This window comes from Papaver somniferum, chromosome 7 (assembly GCF_003573695.1).
Source record: "Papaver somniferum cultivar HN1 chromosome 7, ASM357369v1, whole genome shotgun sequence".
Lineage (NCBI taxonomy): Eukaryota > Viridiplantae > Streptophyta > Magnoliopsida > Ranunculales > Papaveraceae > Papaver > Papaver somniferum.
The window spans coordinates 213,259,651-213,280,054 of NC_039364.1; the positions used below are offsets into that span (position 1 = coordinate 213,259,651).

Below are 20,404 nucleotides of genomic sequence, written 5' to 3' on the forward strand. Positions count from 1 at the left end.
TCCTTTATACGAACATTATTTATGATAATATTCGACTAGACAATGACAAGCTCGAAGGCTTTGAGTCGATGAATCGATATAATCATCCCCTTTACACATACGACGTACAATTTTAGAATTAGATTGTATGCGAATATTGTTTGTGAACATGTGGATGGCTTCGTGATTTATGTGTTCACACAGATCTCTTCGTTGTCATGTTTGACTGATAGCTAGGGTTTGTGTGTTTGCTTGAGATTATTTTGTTCGTGAAGGTAAGAAGAAGAAACCACAGACAAAAATATAAGAACGATTGAAGATATCCATCGACGAATCGAAGCCATGGATCATGAAAACTGTAAATACATGAAACCCATTTCAATTTTAGATTGTTTTTCCGAAATTTAAGTTTGAATTTGATTAATTTTTGTTTCAAATCAAATTAGGGTCGGGGGATTTCTGGCATGGATTGAAGCTGGGTCTTTATGAAATTGGTTTTTTGTGCAACCATGAGGCAAGCCTCTAATCCGAAACAAGATGCCTAATTTGAGCAACTCAAGGTAAATCGTGGCTTCCTAGTTTCTTCTTATCACATCAGGAGTATCTCCATCTTATTTAAGGAGCTCTTTTCGACTATAAGTATTCGAGTTTGGGTCTTTCTGCCATTTAGTGTAGGGTTCCTGCATTTGTTGCTCTTTTTACCAAGGAGAAACATCTAGTATGTCATCACCAAGTATTCACGATTATACTTCACACATGACTAGAACAACAAAAAATAAACATACTGTAGGTTCTTACCAAAGACAAAAGATTCGTAATATTGACTTCATGGTTTAAAACAGAAAAATCCAGAAGAATAGAGAACTAGAGGAAGATGAAAAGAGTTTTTCTATTATCAGAGTCAATGGAGGAAACGGGACCAAACCTTCATATATTTAATTGCCAATAACTAAATGTGTACTATATTATTTCAGTCGGTAACATGTACTAAATGTGTACTACTAAGAATATTCTCTATTCTTCATCGTTGCATCAGTTTGTTCTTTGATTGACTGGTTGATGTCATTCCTTGGATGGGGATATGCTTCTTTTTGCAGAAGTTGCCATGATGAAGTGCATCTTAAACTTCTAGTGGTCAAAAATTATAGAGTGAACTGATCAGGGTGAAAACTAGATGAGTCGTTCCTGGTTTTGGGTGTGTTTTAATTCCACATTGCAAAGAGATTTTCTTGTAACTAAAGGTAAAACAGGGAAATGAGCTATACCTAGGTACTATAAATTATGACAGGTACTATAAAATAAATCGGGTAACTGGATAACACGGTCTAATAAATTTAAATGAGTACGTTATATTTGAAGGCACTATAAATTATGACGGGTAACTCGGTTTGATGGTGGTATAAATTTGAAATACCAGTCTGAAGAATATATTTTTTTGGGTACATTGTTTTAAGTTCCAACGGAATTGGTTTGTGCTTCATGTATATTTGTGCAACACGATTGATGAATGAGTATAAACTATAATACATAAAGTATAAACTATAATACATAAAGTTGTAAACACTATAATACATAAAGTGTTTGAATCAAAGACAAGAAGGGCACTGCACTTCATATGGCTGTAAAAGGTCAGGATCTGTCTGTAGTAGAGGAGTTATTGATTGCCGATCTCTCTATATTGAATGCACGCGATAAGGGAAATACTGCTGTTCACATGGCTAGTAAGAAATGTCGACCACATGTAGTTTTTGTCACTGCTCTATCTATATTGAGTTGGTGGCAACATGCCCTGTTCTCTGCAAAAAAAATTTATTCTCCGTTCAGTTTTCTCATTTTATTTTATTTTTCCATTGGCTCTTAGTATTTTGTTTCTCCGATCTCCTAGTCTTGCTTTCATTTATATAACTGCTCATTATCAGGGATTTTCCGTTCTCAGGGTTGGTAGTTTATGAAGCTTGTTGTTTCTGACGTAGTGCACTCTAGTAAGGGTTATAGATAAATTGACTTAAAGCTTTTTTTCTTTATGTGATTTCAGATAGTGTGCCTTCTACTTAGTTATTATCTGTTGATGTCAATGCCATCAATAATAAAAAGGAAATGCAATGGATTTAGCAGAAAAACTTCAACATGGAGAATATGCATTTGAAATCAAGGAAGCTCTAACAGAAGCTGGTGCCAAGCATGCAAGAAGTGTTGTTGTTCTCTTTTGCTTCCATTCCTTTCATGGCTATATTCAATTTGCCAGAGCAGTGCAATTTTTGTTTGCCATAACTTGATTCCGAAGGTTCAATTATTATCTACTACTGTATATTACCTTGGTTGGGGTTGAATTGTTGGATGAACTGATGAAGATTGAGATATGATCAATGATTTCATCATTAAATAGTGGTAGTGGGGTAGAAGTATGAGATTAGCTTTGTATCTTTTCTGTTGTAAATTTTATCAGTAATAGTGGTATGCAGTCGGGTACAAATATGAGATTAGCTTTGTATCTTTTCTGTTGTAATTTTTACAGTGGTAGGTAGTCAGGTAGAAGTATGAGATTAGCATTGTATCTTTTCTGTTGTAATTAGCATGGTCGTTTCTCCTTTCTACTCTGGATAATAATTGTTGCCTGGTGACGGGGTTTCTCCAAAAACATATGAATTGGGCAAGAATGATGGAATCTACTTCTGCAATATGTTTAAAATGGTCCAGCAACTCTACTTCAAGTCGAAAGTGATATCCTCCAATGGTTATTTCAACTATTACAAACTAACCTGACCAGATGAATTGACCTAACCTAATCAAGGGTAGTTAAGCTAACTCGACCAGGGAGGGTAGGTTAGAGATAAACGGGTTTTGTTAAATCAGTGAGTCACAACGAGTCGGACTCGCACATTTTTGCCCATTTTCAAAGATTCTCACGATCTCAAGCCAATCAAAGATTGTAGTCGTACGATGGAAGATGCAAGATCAGATCACACAACTACGATAAAAGTAGTATCGATCTGGATTCACAATCCCAATGAAGTCTTTAAGTCTTTAACCTGGTTTTAGATAAGAAAACCAAAGGTTAAAGGAGAATCGACTCTAGCGAGCGCACTAGTATCACACAGACGTGTGGGGATTAGTTTTGCCCAATACTAGATGTCTCCTTTATATAACCTTCAAATCCGGGTTTTGCCTTAGTTACAAAGCAATCCATATTCACCGTTAGATGGAAACCTGATTTAGATTCAAGCTAATATTTCTCAACCGTTAGATCGAAAACTTAGCTTGTCACACACACTTGGGTAGACGTTTACTGGGTTTGTGAAAACCATGCCCAAACGTGTACGTGTATGTTGGTTCAACATAGTAACCCAAAAGGTTAACCATATTAGCATTCCATATTAACCTAGTTCTTCTTCACCATAACTAGTTCAATTAACTCAAATGAAAGTTAGAGAGTTGTTCAATTGCTATGAGATCTTACGTAACTACACAAGACACAATTGAAACAAAAATGATTCGATTCGATGAATCGGCTCATGAACTTTATAGCCACGGTTTGCATAAAGCATTCCTTAGTAATTTAAGTTCATGTTCAAAGCACATCTTTAGATCATAACCACTTAATCTCACAAACAAGTTCGCAGACTTAAGGAAACCGGCAGAGTTTTCCAAACTCAGCAGAAAATCTCGGCAAAGAGACTTCCGCCAGTTCGCGGACTAAACACACAAACGAGTTTTTGGAAAATCCCAGCAGAAATTCTCGGTAAGAGAACTTCCGTCAGTTCGCGGATTGAGTTCGCGGACTGGGTTTGCGGATTTGGCAAATCCAATTCCTCCGGTTTCTCCCAATCACAAAGTTCGAAAACTTCGGATTAAGGAATACATAGTTATGTAATCTAAACTCTCATTCCAATCATTGAGACATTCTCAGAGGACGTTATATAGCCGTTATTCACAGACCGTTTCACGTCAGAGCAATTCTCAAAGTAATTGAAACTTTTCATGACTTTCGTCACTAGGTGAAGATAAACTTGATCAAAGCGAAACGCTTTACCAACACACGATTTCGAGAAAAAGATAAGTAGTGAATACTCAGCTCGAAATGTCAAATGTGTATGATCCAGTCTATATAGCATACGACTTTTTGTCTCATAAGAAGTAGGAGATAAAATAGATAGACTTTTGAGTGATAGATAAGTTCAAGTCTCCACATACCTTTTTGTTGATGAAGTTCCACGGTTCCTTGAGTATACCTTCGTCATTGTATGATGAATCGCCATGAAGTCATTGAGTTCAACTACACTTTTCTATCCTAGTCCGAGACTTAACTATAATAGACTAGAAATCAAAACTTATAGTTTTGATCACTAACATTGACAAACATGCTTGATATAGCAACGCATGTGAGGTCGACTGAGCTATGATCTCACAGAAACTTCACAACTGTATTCTTCATTAGATAACAAAAATTTAGGCGCATAATATGCACCCCATTCAACCGTCATCACCACCTTCCTTTCCTCAATTTCCGATACCAACACCGCAAGAATTTGATTTAGATTGCCGGAAACTTCAATCCTAGCATAATGGTAACTTATTGCTCTGAGAGTTTCTACAGAGATAGGTGCAAATTCTCCTAATGACAGTTCATTACCAATCTTCACCCATGCCTCCACACTCCATAATTCCTTTGGTAATCCTTTTATCTTGAGCCAGTGAGTAGGTTGGAAAGTTTTCTCTAATGGAATCACTGACTCCACTAATGACTGAGAATCGACTTGCTTGTCCCCCTTCTGTGTCTTTTGATATGATACCTCCCTCTCCTTGGATTCCTTTAGACCTTGTGGAACATAATTTCCTGACCAATTGGAAAATCTAATAGACAATCCCTCAACTGACCATTTCAATGGTTTCCAAATCTTCTGCCATTAACCCTCCTCCAAATGAACCGAAGCTTTCGATGAAGAAATACTATCAATCTTCAAATATCTTTGAACCCCCAAAATCTTTTTCACATGTAAGGCAATACGGTTCCAGTTAACCTTCTTCGTAACCTCGACAAGTCCCAGCCTCATTAATTTATTCTTGATACCACTCTGACTCCAACTTTGTGGAAAATCATCCATAGTTGGAATCTGTTGTTGAACCGAATCTATTTTTGGATGATTTATATCCAAGAATAAATCCAAAGCCTCTGAAAATATCGCCCAACATCCCCCATGATCTCCACTTGGAGTACACAAATAATAAGATTTATCTTCACCATTTTTGGATCGAGAAACCCTGATATAGGACCCTTGATAATTCTGCATCTTTTTAACCATAAAAAGATTATTTTCATCATATGTTTCCCAACTTCTTATCTTTGTCTTGCCTTTCACAATCTCCTTCAAAATACTTTCCAACCACAAAACAATGTTAGTCGCGAAGAAAAGCCACGACTTCGAACCTCTGCTCCATTTTTCAGTAATTTTCACCACTTCCGTGTTTGCAACCTTCTCCGAAGAAAAATCAAAAGTTTTCCTTTCAAGATGAATAGTCTTGGTCCTTGTTCTTGATACAATCTCAGTTCCATCCTTCAACGTCTGATTATGCCATCCCTGAATCTTACTGTTGATCAAAATATTCCTCCTTTCCTCCGTCGTCGCCGGAGTTTCTCTCTCCATCGTCTCTGGGAATGGGATTCAACAATCTTTAATATTCTACTTATTGATTATTAACCATTGTTGTTAAATTATTCTAGATTTTTATTTTAACATTTCTAGGTAGTAATGTTTTCTCAATATAGAAATTATATTAATGCATATTTATTGAGTTTTGGATAATAAAAATGGATTTGATGCATTATATTAGTGAATGAAATTGAGTTTAGATTTGCGAAAGTGAGTTTAATGTATTAGTGAATGGATCTTACTTCGATTAATTCTTTGGAATTCCAAACAAGGTTTAGTGCATGTAGGATTAAATGCACTGATTTGAAATGAGTTGTAGAAAAATATGTATATGTTTGCTGCTGAAATGTCAGGCCTTTATGGAATCCCACCATTGGTGGCTACTCTAGGAAGATTGTTTGGGGAACAATAATGGTTTGTTACCGGAATAACTCTGACAATTAGATTAAGAATCATTTGAAGAAAGAAAAACAAGACTATTCGGGGAATAGTAGTGGTTTGTTACCGGAATAACTCTGACAACTTGATTATGTTAATTATTTCTGGTTGAGAAAGGCGTAAGTATTGTTGCTAATTTTTATGCATGGGTCTCATTATTGAATCTGTTGCATTTGTTTGATTTTCGATGCACTCTATTATTTTTTGAAACTTCCTACTGAGCTGTGGTTTGCTCACCCATTTTCCTCCCTTTCCACTGAGAATGACGAAAGACTAGCGTAAAACAAATTATCATATATCACGGGGATTTGGGTATCGCATTTTGGATTTTATCAAAGTGTTCGTTTGTTTCAATTGTGTACTTTTAATTATGTAATTATTTTATAGTTTTATAATTTCAAATTAATATTACATTTTATTTAATGAAAATTCATTTTAGTTTGATTTTTATTTAATAAAATGTTTTTGAACGAAAAATCTGGTCCTACACGAGTGGCGGTCCGGATATTTGGACTTGCTAGCTGGATCGAACCCGACCCACAAGGTCGAATCCGTGTCCGTTGGAAGTCCGAAAATATGGGCTGTCACAGTTGGTATCAGAGCACGGTTCCGATTTACTTGGACTGTGCGTATGGACTTACCAGTTTTTGAAAGTTTCTGGAAATATGTACGGTGATTTCGTTTTTGGTGTTTTCAGTAACCGAAATAATTTACAGAGTTTTAATTGGCGTGCTTTCCTGTCGGTTTTTTCTTTATAACATGATTTTTTTCTATTTCAATCGTATTTAATTTATTTTGGGAATGGGATAATGTAAAATAAAAATAAAATAAAAATTATTTGTGTTTGTGGATTTTAAAGTAAAATATTTAACAAGCTAAGCTTTAAAATATTTCATCCTTGATGGTTTTGAATTCAAAACGAAATTCTTTTTAAGAGGTTAATAGTGTAACACCCTGTATTTTTTTTTTATTTTTGAATTTCGAGATGAAATTATTTTTAAGGGGTCAATAGTGTAACACTCTCTATTTTGATTTTTGAATTTCGGGACGAAATTATTTTTAAGGGGTTAAAAGTGTAAAACCCTGAAATTTTCTCAATACGATTTTCGCGCCTTAAACCCATCCATATTGTTTTATTTGAACTTTGATTAATACTTACATTGTAAAGAAAAAAAAAACTATGAGTATATTAATGATTGCCAAAAAAAAATTAACAAAATAATAACTATAAATTTTAATTACGTAGTGATTACGCAGTATCTCGTGTATATATTTTGTTGCTAGAATTGGTGCATCCATCAATTGTTATTAATAATGTATGTTTGTGGTGCATATAGCTAAATAGTGGGGTGTATTTATCTAAATAATATATCCTTATCAAAACTTGAGTGTTGATTAAAAGTAAGCTAGGGTTTTATGAACAAAAATACGTATAGGTAAAAGAAACCAAAAAGCAAAGAGCAGTGCAATCCCCGCGAAGCTGCGCAGGAAAGCTTGGTGCGCAAACAGATTATAAACCATTAGATTATGTCTTCCACTGTTAGATTACATTTGTTTGATTTTACCTAACAAAATAACAACTGACAAATTTATAGTATTAGAAATAAGCCCTTTAAATTAATTTTTATTTATTCTATATATATCCTATTCGTTCCTCCTCTTCTACTACTGTAGTTAATTTTTTTTAAGATCTATTGATCATCAAACTTGGAGCTTGAGTTTTAACATAGCAAAGCAAAATTTGGTTCATCTTACAAGAACAACTTCTATCAAATTTGGAATTACCAGCTCGCCTTTGTTGGTTCTCCTACTTCCCAACTGCTCACCATTAAATCCAAAGTAGAAACTAAAACATATATATTCCCTTGTTCCCATACCACGAAGCATCATCATGTTGTTGGACCTCAAGTAACGAACTGCCTTCAATAAAAGTTTCAATTTATTCTTTCAATTTCTTTCTTTCGATGTCCAATAAAAGTTTCAACTTCATGTAGAATTGTCGGTGTAGTGCATATAATTCACATATCTCAATTCTTTACAATTTTTTACAACAAAATAATCAAATTGAATAATCATAAATTGATGATCTCAGCAATTATGGAGATATGAAGCTGAACTTACTGTTGTTTGTTATAGTGGTAGAGAAGTCATCAAAGATGGAATTCAACTTAGTAACTCGGTAAAAATTATTCCTTTTCAGCTCAAAGTTTAGTTTGGGGTGATGGGTTTTGTTCTGATTTCCATCTCAGATCATCAAGATCATTTGGTATTTTAAAATAAGGGACAACTGCTGCTGTGAAAAGATCGAAAGATAATACTGTACATAGTATTTTAGGGGAAAAAGTGATGTAATAAAATATTAAAACAAATGAGGATTGTTTTGATTTTTGTTATTTAACTTAGAGGACCTTATTTAGAGTTAATGTTGTAGACAACTGTATAATTAACATGAACGACTGAGATTTATCATGTGATATCATTTAAGGGTGACGAAGCTGCTTGCTTAACAAGATTTCCCGCGCAGCTGCGCGGGACAACACTGCTCAAAAGAAAAAAGTGAGCCATTACTTTCTTCTTCTCTACTTTTTCTTCTTTTTGTATCCTAGTACAAAAACCCAAAACCATCGTCTTCATCTCTCTCTCCTTCTCTTTTTGTTTATTTCTTCTACTTTCATAAAACAACAAAAGAGAAAATAAAACAAACATAAACATTACTTTCACCTTCTCTCTTTCACTTTCTCTTTCTCCCTGATTTTTCTTTTTAAAACAACAAAAGAAAATCAAATCCCTTTTACCTATCACTTTCACTACATTCTTCTCATGATTTTATTTATATTATACAAGAAGATAAAGATAAAATCATGTGATTTATTATGCTTGGAAAAAGGAGTTTCACTTGAATCAAGGTTTTTGGAAAGCTATTTGAGGTAGGGGGTTTCTACCTAATATCAAAATCAAAACATATTTTAGCATTAAAATTATGTTGATTTTGTTTTTTTACTTTCATGCTAATAATCATGATGTTTGTTTTTAATTTTATTACATTTGTTTTTGTGAGTAAATTGATTTATTTATGAATTTTATGTATTGATTATTAACCATTATTGTTAAATTATTCTAGATTTTTATTTTAATATCTAATCTAGGTAGTAATGTTTTTCTCAATATAGAAATTATATTAATGCATATTATTGAGTTTTGGATTATGAAAATGGATTTGGTGCATTATATTAGTGAATGAAATTGAGTTTAGATTTGCGAAAGTGAGTTTAATGTATTAGTGAATGGATCTTATTTCGATTAAGTCTTTGGAATTCCAAACAAGGTTTGGTGCATGTAGGATTCAATGCACTAATTTGAAATGAGTTATAGAAAAATATGTATATGTCTGTTAAAATGTCAGGTCTTTATGGTATCCCACCACTGGTGGCTACCCTGGGAAGACTGTTCGGAGAACAGTAATGGTTTGTTTACCGGAATAACTCTGACAACTAGATTAAGAATCATTTGAAGAAAGAAAAATAAGACTATTCGGGGAATAGTAGTAGTTTGTTACCGGAATAACTCTGACAACTAGATTAAGGATCTAAAATTTAAAGTTGAAGATTTTGAGTAACAAAAATGTTAATTATTTCTGGTTGAGAAAGGCGTAAGAATTGTTGCTAATTTTTATGCATGGGGTCTCCTTATTGCATTTGTTGCATTTTCGACGCACTCTATTATTTTTTGAAACTTCCTACTGGGCAGTGGTTTTCTCACCCCTTTTCCTCCCTTTCTACAGAGAATGACGAAAGACTAACGTAAAAGAAATTATCATATATCAAGGGGATTTGGGTATCGCATTTTGAATTTTATCAAAGTGTTTGTTTGTTTCAATTGTGTACTTTTAATTATGTAAGTATTTTATAGCTTTATATTTTCAAATTAATATTACATTTCATTTAATGAAAATTCATTTTAGTTTTATTTTTATTTATTAAAATGTTTTTGAACGAAAAATATGGTCTTACACGAGTGGCGGTCCAGATATTTGGACTTGATAGATGGATCGGACCCGACCCACAAGGTCGAATCCGTGTCCGTTGGAAGTACAAAAATCCGGGCTTTCACAGTGGATGTGTTGTGGGTTTCTGCAAATTGATGAACTGAGTTTTGGAAATAAGTTTTAATCGAGAGATTCTGTGTAGACGAATGTTGTTCTCAGTCATCGATTTGGACTTATTTATATTGTCAGAATAATGAACACATTGATCCTAGTAAGTGTGACGATTTCTTGAGTGAAAGAGTGGGAAAGTGGGAGATCGTGGTAAAATCATTTCCATGTCGTGTGGAGACTTGGTTGATCGTCCACCCACTACTTTGATAACTCCCTCAACCGCTTGCACGACTTACTCACATTTCTCATCGTGGATGAACACACATGTTGTAGGTCGCCAGACCAAAACCCTTATTGATATCCCCCATGTGACGTGATTGATGTCTCACGAACGTGGAGTCTGTAAAGCAGACGTGTATTTGATTAGTCAGTCGTTGACTTGATTAGACAGTGAGTCTAGGTTTTGTTGAATTGAGCATGATTGACAAATGCTCAGTGATTCATGGATTAAACGATGTTGATAAATATTGTAAATTTGACAAATTACTAAATATTGATAGTTGGATCAATATTAGAGCAACTGAGCGAGTGTTGCTCAATTCGACGAATTACTGAAAATTGATAGTTGGATCAATATTCGAGCAACTGAGCAAGTATTCCTCAATTCGATAAATTACTGAATATTGATAGTTGGATCAATATTCGAGCAACTGAGCAAGTATTGCTCAATTCGATTGTTTATGGGTAAAAACTGTTTCTGCTGGTTTTGGTAAATTTGGGTGTGTGGATGAGAAAAAAATCTAAACCTAAAACAAATGCACTGCATGGGATTACTTTAGATTCGAGAGATCAATCTGTACAATCCTGGCCTAAACCAAGAAATGGTCGTTCCAGTCTTGCTTCGGTCAGAAAATGATGGAGAAGGGTTGGTCTTAGGGAGGAAAGCGAAGAAGGTGTTGAGACCAGAATAGTTAATTCTGAAGGTGTGGCTATTTTATGACTTGTATCAGAATTTTGAACTAGCTTGCAGAATGAAAGATATCAGTTCTTTGGTATTTTTCTGGATACTGTGTTGTTGTTCTCACCAAAACTTGTTGTTTTGTTGAAATAGGTAAAACCTATTTATACAAGTCATATTGAACGCACCCTGATCACGTAGAAAGTGGAAGTGATTGAGTAATGGAGAAGTGGGGTTATGTGTAAATTCCAGAGACCATGTTCCCTCCATGGATGAAACTGGTTAGTTTACACCCACTACTTCTTACCGCCACTAACTGCCCTGCTTTCTGACACTTTCTAATAATGGGTGTGTTGCACGCCGCACGCAGTAAACCGCCAGACCAATAGCCTGATGAGAATCCCCAAGTTTGTGACATGTTTGATGTCTCGAGTGTTTTCATGGAATACATGTAGCAGGTTGCTATGTGCGGCAAGTCAAAGTCAGGAGACTTGCCACACGTGATGCTATTTGGTTTGTCTTAGTTGGTCGCCCAAAAATTGCCGCAGGCATGTTAATTCTGTGGCGAATTTGGACGGCTGAGATCGTAACTCATGAGAAAGGGTGGCCATTGATTATGGCCACATTCTGTTGGCGCCTGATGGTAGCACAGTGGCGTCATTCGCACATGCCAATGGTGTAGTGGCATATAACGACATGCCAGTGGCATAGTGGTGCCTGGCGTATCCGTGGCATAGCGGTGCCTGGCGTAGCCATGGCAGCTATTTTGGAATATTGGTGTTAGACCCAAATTTGGCTCTGGAAACATTGGCCCTGTTTCTATATCAAACTTAATACCTTAGGAGAATTACTTGACCTAGTTTTCGTGACAACTTTAGCTAAATTAGGGTTTGGCATATCGAAACCCTAATTAGCGCGTGTGTCATGGCCGCGACACGGTGACGCTTTATGCAATCGGTGCCATGGCCAGATTAAAGGAATTATGGCAGGCCATAATGTGGGAATAACCACATGCGCAAGGATGGCCACGGGTGATCATAGAATGGCGCCATTTTTAGGGTTTGTCGGGTCCCACATGGCTCGTGGCATGTTTGGCATGCTACTGCGGCAAAGTGGCACGTTTGGCATGCTACTGCGGCAAAGTGGCACGTATGGCATGTTTGGCATGCCAATTAGCATATTGGCGCGACTTTGGAAAGCTAATTTGGCATTGTGACCATCTGGCGCAACTTTGCCTCTTTTGATACTGTGGCAGGTTTAGGGCGACCTGATTGGTCAATAGAAAAGGGGGCCGACCAAAAATGGGCGTGGCCACACTTCTAGTGTGCGTGTGGCGGATTTAAAGCGACTTGATTGGTCGATGGGAAATAGGGACGACAAGTATGGGCCCAGCCACAACTCATGTGCATGTGGCGGGTTTAAGGCGACCTGATTGGTCGACAGGAAATAGGGGACGATCGAGCAACATGGGGTGTGGCCACTTGCAAGTGGCGTCGGCTGGCATATGGCATGGCCACACCTCCTTTGTTGCTTCTCCTATTCCGCGACTCCTTTCATTCTTTGTTTTCTGATTTTGGGTAGGATTTTGCACCTACTAATTCATGGAGGATTAATTACCTAGTTCGCCTAGGATTAATTTCGACAGGCAAGGTCTAATATACTGCGCAGGGCGAAAAACCCTAATTTTTGAAAATTAGTCAGGGTAATATCTGAATCCTATGAATTATCACAAAATTGATTGAATTTTATGCGTTGACACAGAGTTCTTTAAGTTTATTGCCAGAGAGCAGTATACTTTCCGATTGAATACTTTTATGCAAGGACCTTAACCTTGATACTTGGAAATTCGTGCTACTCTGCTGCGAGTGAACACAAATTGTCATGCTATACCAATATTAAGGTTCAACCGGGGAATATAGCACAGAAAGCATTCAAATAAACTTATATTAACTGAATAATACAGGCAAGGTGCCAAAATTTACAGAATATCTGGGATTGTTGCTACATGCACCATTCTGGATAAATTTAATGAGAAAATATTGAGTTGCTCAATAAATGTGTCAGTGGAGAGGTTGAACACTCATCACTTTTACATGGCTTTGTTTCTTTGCAGAGTGACGGCATATTAAACACAAGGTTTACAATTTTAACCCTGAACTAAAAACCACCGTCAACATTAAGTCCCCTATTTAGCTCGTAACAGTGGCATTGTTGCGGGGTAAGCATGAGATGGTGACAGACAAGGATAAAACCAAAAAGGCAAAACATGCGGAGATTTCCAGGGAAAATTTGACTGACCTTGGAAAGAGGCACGAGTGGTCTATGGTCCTTGCGCTAGCGGCTTGGAGCGTTGGCATACTCCCGACTCGGCTACGGTTCTGGTGGCATAAAGCGTGGTGCTGGCTTGGTCGTGAAGATTGCGCGGAGCGTTTGGCGTGGAAACTTTGGCCATGGAGCGCTGCAGGTTGAGCGCTTGATGCGCTGGGGCGCTGCTGGCTTGGCCATGGAGATTGGTTCCATGGAGCGTCGCCACCGCGGGCCCAACTGCCTTCTTCCGTGTATAGCTCAAAAGAGAAACCTTTCTCTAGTCGGACTCCAAAAACGCTATGCCTATAAAAGGCATTACCTATCGTCTTTATTTTTTTTATTGTTGGCTTTGTTTCCACGTCTTGGTGCTAACGGCAAAGGTATAGATCACCGGAGCGAACAACGGCAATAAAAGAAGGCGAGCATATTTCAGGTACGTATTTCAACGTTTTTTCTGTTGTTTGCTCTTCTGTGTTGGTGTAAACCCTAGCCATAGGCATGACCTCCATGAACTTGTAAAAATACTTCAATATGAATGATTCCTCTTCGCTAATAGTATTGTAGTGGCGTTAGTCACAACATGAACAACAACGAAACCAATCATTAATATGTTAGGTAAGCATGTATGGGCGGACGAATCCGTTTGCTCCTTTCTCCATAAAACCTAGATGTAGGGTTTCCTTTTGTCCATGAGCACAACTCCCACGTCAAAGTGTAATATGGCCGAGGACATACTTCCTGCCGCATTGTATGGTTTTGGCCAAGAGAATATTTCCCGCGACATCACATATATTCCATTGAGCAAGCATCAATCCCCATTCCTTTTGGCCGTGAGTGCTATAACATGTGGCCAAAGGAGAAATTTCCCGCAGAAAATTTGTTGGCGGCTCTTAATCATTGTACCCAATTTTTGACAAAATATCCATGTATGGCTTTCTTCAAAGTAGTAACTTTTCTGTTTTGCTCCGTTGTAGTTACTTCGAAAGTAAAAGTAGCATAAGGAATTTTGTTAAAATGTCACCTGAAAGCAGTTCTGCCACCGCATCGAGAAATGCTAACAACTCCAATCCGAACACGGATGATGAGTTCTTTGCAAAGTCTGCTATAGTTACAAGGACCCATCCCAAATTCGTGGCAACCCTTCTGACTGATTCATAGAATGAAGGAGAAGTACAATCAGTCTATCCAGGGCGTATAATGAGGTTTTGCCTTCAGAAGAAAGAGTATATGGCTTCTCCCATATACTTCAAAATATGTCATAGTCCATTGCGCTCTTATGATAAATGGATGAAATTCATGACAAGCCGAGACCATGTAAGGTCTAATCTCACTGGGGCGCAAATCATGAATGATGTCATGGCATCTGCGACACTTCAAATCGGAAAAGATGTTGTAGGTTTGATTACTTTCATCTCCAGATGGTGTCAGGAAACTCACACGTCTATATGTAGATGGGGTGAGATGACCATTACTTTGGAAAGCGTAGCCGTTCTGTTGAGTCTTCCAATAATAGGGAATCTCAACGTCGTTTTGTCTGAGGAGGAAGAAGAAATTAATGCCACTTTGGTCACGAAATCAACATGATATGTTCGGAAGAATTATGTTGAAAAGTGTTTCTATAACTGGTGGGTGTCTGAATGGTTCCCTGATGAGCCGGAGCAGGATCAGGTGCTGGATGATACACTCCATGTTGCTGCATTTTTAGCCCTGTGGTTATCCGGAGACATTTTTGATGATGGATCTGGCAAGAAGGAGATAAGGCAGAAGCTCATCAAATTTTCTATCAAATTAGCGAAAGGCATTTCTCTTCCCATTGGCAGTTTGTTCCTTGGCTCTTTGTACACCCATTTGGATCACTTAGCAGCGGATATGTATGTCTCTAATGGGTATATGAAAGTAGACTCGTATGTCCATGTCGCATTCCTCCAAGCGTGGTTGTGGGAGCATTTCAAAATTTACGCTCCTAAACCGAAAACCTTATTTCCTGATACATATGGCGGCTCTAGGATACTCCGTTGGTTGGAGAGGCGTCCAAAATGTGGCTCAAAACTCATTGATTTTCTTGACAATGCACATGCAGTTGACTTTCGTCCTTGGGCTCCAGTTCACGCGTCTATAGTTCAGCCAAATACTTTTGCGTCTGCCTCGAACATGACATTGCATTCTGCCGAAAAGAATATGAGCACGGGAGAAACTGTGTTTATGCGAAGTTGCATACCTGGATATGTGCCATCTTTTTCAGAGGATCTTGTGAAGTGGTTCCTTATAACATTGACAGGTCCGCTCGTCATATGGGTTTTGATCAGGGGATTCCGTTTCGCCGTCCACTCACGGCTCCAAAAGAACTGTTGCAAGCCGTTTTCGATAGCCGTATTTTTGCGCCCCATAAAAGCCTCCCTTTCTGCTCCCAGAACGAAAACCGGTGACAACCTCCAAATATAATGTTTTCTGGCAGGAAGAGTTCCTCGCTATTCATCAATTCGTGTAGGATGTTGTGACAATTCCACGCGACAAGCCCTCTCCTAAAGTTCTGGAAAAACACGGATTGTTGAGGTTGCTTTCTTCGGGTAAGAGGAAATCTGACAGTCCCCAGAAAAAAGAGCGAAGGTCTAAAAATTGTGCGGGCGGCATCCGATCGGCTTCGACGGCCCTTGTGACTTTCAGTTCTTCAAACATGCAAGTATGTATGATTTTCTTCTTGATTCGGCTGAATTGTGTAAATATTTTGAATTGTTGCCACTGAGCATCTCTTTCTTTATAACTCAGGGTCTTAAAAACATGAACGCCTTCGCCAGACTTGCACATAGCCAAAAAACAACACCTTCTGAAGAGAAATTCGGCGGTACTGAGCCGCTCAACAGCGAAGAGGAAGCAAGCTCAAGATCCGACGGTGACGGAAAAAGTACTTCAGAGCGTAGCAGCGAGTCTTTTTCCAGTCCCAGTGGACTCGCAGATGAGTCGGTGAGTTTCCCACACGTTTTCCTCTTGGACTATTTATTTATACGGAATAAATATTCAACTGGTGATACTTACAGGAAGAAGTCGCTTCTGGAAATAACCTTGAGATGGAGATTCATGGTGATGAAGATGTAACTGTGTCTCCAATCATGGAAACAGTACCCACTGATAATCTGGAGATGGAGATTGACCGTCGTGAAGGTGTTGCTGTGTCCCCAATGGCGAAAACGCTGTCGTGGCGACGGGCGCGATTGTTCCCAAAGAATATTTGATAGTCGCACATCCAGCTGCAGGTGTCGTTTTTGATCCTCCATTTGAGGCTCCTTTTGAGGATCACGTGTTGATTGAAGGATTCAGTGTGCCAGTGAAGTAGGCGGAGCTATATACCAAGATATGGAGAAGGTATGGGCACATCGCCACGACCAGGAAGATTGATAGTCGCTTTGCATTGGTTAAGCGCGTGGAGGAAACCTTGTCTTCAATCCATGACATGTGCAGTGTGACTGAACACACTGTTTCTGGAGATGTTGTCAAAAGCTGGGAATTCCATCGGGAAATGTGTGTGAACTTCGAGTTTAACGCCTCCTGATTCTGTGAAGGATTTTCCAAAATCCAAAAGATGCAAACTGAAATGGCTGGAGTCCCTTCCGCGGATTTTATTAACCAGCAGGAGGCGGAAATCGAGAGGTTATCCCAGGAGTTGAAGTTGTAGCAAGATGCTCTTCAAAACATGAAGGATGCTTTCTCCAAGAAGAATGGGTTGCTGTTGGACAATTTCCCTTGAATATTTTCCTTTTTGAACCTCCTCTTTTAGTTTTTTTTTTGAAAGGCAAGAGACACCTGTTTTATGGTTTGATTTTCTAGTTTTCGGATTGATAGATGACTTTTTTATAAGAATGTTGAATTGGTTTATTTTTGGAATGGTTTTGTGAGTAACTTTTCTGAAAGCAATAGTACTTGAATTAACTAATATGTTAGATTCCAAATTCTGAATGCAAGTAGTGCAACCATTTTGGAGAATAGCAGGTATTGCATGAAAAGGGGAGATGTGGGAATGATATGAAACCTTGGAACAATTGGGTTATTGGCAGATTTCGAGCACATTCAAAATGTGAGTTGTGCAAACAATATTCAACAAATCTTACTCGCTTAAGGTTCCTTTAACAAACTGGATCTTCAAGAGCAAACCCGAGTTTATTGTGTGACGCCATCCTGGCCGCGAGAAGTCCCCAGTCGTCCTCTATTGTTTGTGTAACATCTTTATGACGATCTGCGACAAGGCGGAGAATCTCTAGTCCCCAGGCGCAATCCCCCCGAATCTATCTTTTCTTGGAAGATGCGCTTCAGAGCATTGCATTCACTGGTAGGATGATGGATGAATCTGTGATAATGGAAATATCTTGAATCTAGCATCTCTTGATTAGTTGGTGGACGCCATACCGAGGGTAGTTGGACCACCCTCTCTCGTACCAAAGTTTCCAGTAACTCTAGGACTTTTCTATTAGGCAACGGGAAGCGTGGATATTCTGGGTCTGGCTTCTTTCACATCAGCGGTTGTTGTGGTAGAAGTTCTGGCAGGCTTTGGTGCAAAGCTCTTTTCGAAGGAGGAGTTGACGATTGGGCTATCATTGATTCATGAGCGGACCGTTTAATCCTACCATATTGCTGAAGGGTGATTTCTCTTGAGGAATCTGTGTCAGTGGCAGCAACACGGGGCGGTTGGGCTGGATATTGTTCGTTTCCATAGGCGTCTTGGCAGATTTCCCCCTCTTCAGGTGCCTCTTTCTTGAGTAAAGCAGTCGTGGTCGCGGACTATTGGACGACTCTTTGAACCTCCACGAGGGTTTGGAGACAAATGTTTTCCAACAAAGCTTCATAGGCCGGCTCTTTACCCTTATCCTATAGACACCGTGGCACATCTGACAAATCTCCTTCCTTGGTTTTGTGAAACTGTCTTGGCTCTCTGGCAGAATCCAATTGGCTGTTCTTCTTCTGCTCTTGTATAACATGTATACGTGATATGTTTGTATCTTTGTTGGTAGAAGTACAAGCCTTGGTCAAAGATTGAACGTCCTTCGTATTATTCTGGAAATTGGTGAGATCTTTCTAACAGGTACTCATTGATTCTTTCCACAATCGACTTATCATACTTTTCAGGATACAGAGCGTTTCATTTTGCCGACTGATAATATCAACTTGGTTTGCATCCATATCCTTTAGCATTTTTATTATGCCCTCCATGGTGGATGGCTTTCAGCTATTCACTGCTCTTGGAAGGTTTGAATGACCCGAATACATCTTGAAGTTGGAACCTTTGATTGAAACATGCTTTAGTTAATGATTGAATTAGTCCTAAGACCAATTGGGATAGAAATGAGATTGAGGATTTGTGTTGCAACCGAGAGATTAACCTCCCACTGTGGTCGCCAGTTGTTTATGGGTAAAAATTGTTTCTGCTGGTTTTGATAAATTTGGGTGTGTGGATGAGAAACAAATCTAAACCTAAAACAAATGCACTGCACAGGAGTACTTTATATTCGAGAGATCAATCTGTACAATCCTGGCCTAAACCAAGAAATGGTCGTTCCAGTCTTGCTTCGGTCACAAAATGAAGGAGAAGGGTTGGTCTTCGGGAGGGAAACGAAGAAGGTGTTGAGACGAGAATAGTTAATTCTGAAGGTGTGGCTATTTTATGACTTGTATCAGAATTGTAAACTGGCTTGCGGAATGAAAGCTATCAGTTCTTTGGTATTTTCTGGATACTGTGTTGTTGTTCTCACCAAAACTTGTTGTTTTGTTGAAATAGGTAAAACCTATTTATACAAGTCATATTGAATGCACCCTGATCTCGTAGATAGTGGGAGTGATTGAGTAATGAAGAAGTGGGGGCTATGTGTAAACGCCAGAGACCACGTTCCCACCATGGAGGAAACTGGTTATTTTACACCCACTATTTCTTACCGCCACTAACTGCCCTGCTTTCTGACACTTTCTTATAATGGGCGTGTTGCACGCCGCACGCTGTAAACCGCCAGACCAATACCCTGATGAGCATCCCCCAGTTTGTGACATGTTTGATGTCTAGAGTGTTTTCATAAAAAAACATATAGCAGGTTGCTATGTGCGGCAAGTTAAAGTCAGGAGACTTGCCACAAGAGAATAACATGTGATGCTATTTGGCTTGTCTTAGTTGGTCTCCCAAAACTTGCCACCGGCCTGTCAATTATGTGGCAAATTTGGACGACTGAGATCATAACTCATGAGAAAGGGTGGCCATTGATTATGGCCACATTATGTTGGCGCCTGATGGTAGCACAATGGCGTCATTGGTACATGCCAATAGTGTAGTGGCATATAACGGCATGCCAGTGGCATAGTGGCGCCTGGCATAGCCGTGGCATAGCGGCTCCTGGCGTAGCCATGGTAGCTATTTTGGCATATTGGTGTTAGACCCAAATATAGCTCTGGCAATATTGGCCATGTTGCTATATCAAAATTAAGACCTTAGGAGAATTACTTGACCTAGTTGGCGTGGAAACTTTAGCTAAATTAGGGTTTGGCATATCGAAACCCTAATTAGCGCGTGTGGCATGGCCGCGGCACGGTGGCACTTTATGCAATCGGTGACATGGCCACATTAAAGGAATTATGGCAGGCCATAATGTGGGAATAACCACAGGCGCAAGGATGGCCACGGGTGATCATAGAATGGCGCCAGTTTTAGGGTTTGTCGGGTCCCACATGGCTCATGCCATGTTTGGCATGCTAGGCATGCTACTGCGGCAAAGTGGCACGTTTGGCATGTTTGGCATGCTACTGCAGCAAAGTGGCACGTTTGGCATGTTTGGCATGCTAATTAGCATATTGACGCGACTTTGGAAATCCAATTTGGCATTGTGACCATCTGGCGCAACTTTGCCTCTTTTGATACTGTGGAAGGTTTAGAGCGACCTGATTGGTCAATAGAAAAGGGGGCCGACCAAACGTGGGCGTGGACACACTTCTAGTGTGTGTGTGGCG

The 20,404-nt window shown here is 38.8% G+C and overlaps 1 long non-coding RNA gene across 1 annotated transcript; it reads left to right on the plus strand.

Annotated features, from left to right (window-relative positions):
* Positions 1 to 311: 311 nt before the first annotated feature.
* On the plus strand, positions 312 to 2,026 carry LOC113300433. The gene is made up of 3 exons (XR_003335794.1): positions 312 to 337; positions 426 to 539; positions 2,015 to 2,026. It is a non-coding gene; the product is annotated as an uncharacterized LOC113300433 (long non-coding RNA).
* Positions 2,027 to 20,404: the final 18,378 nt, after the last annotated feature.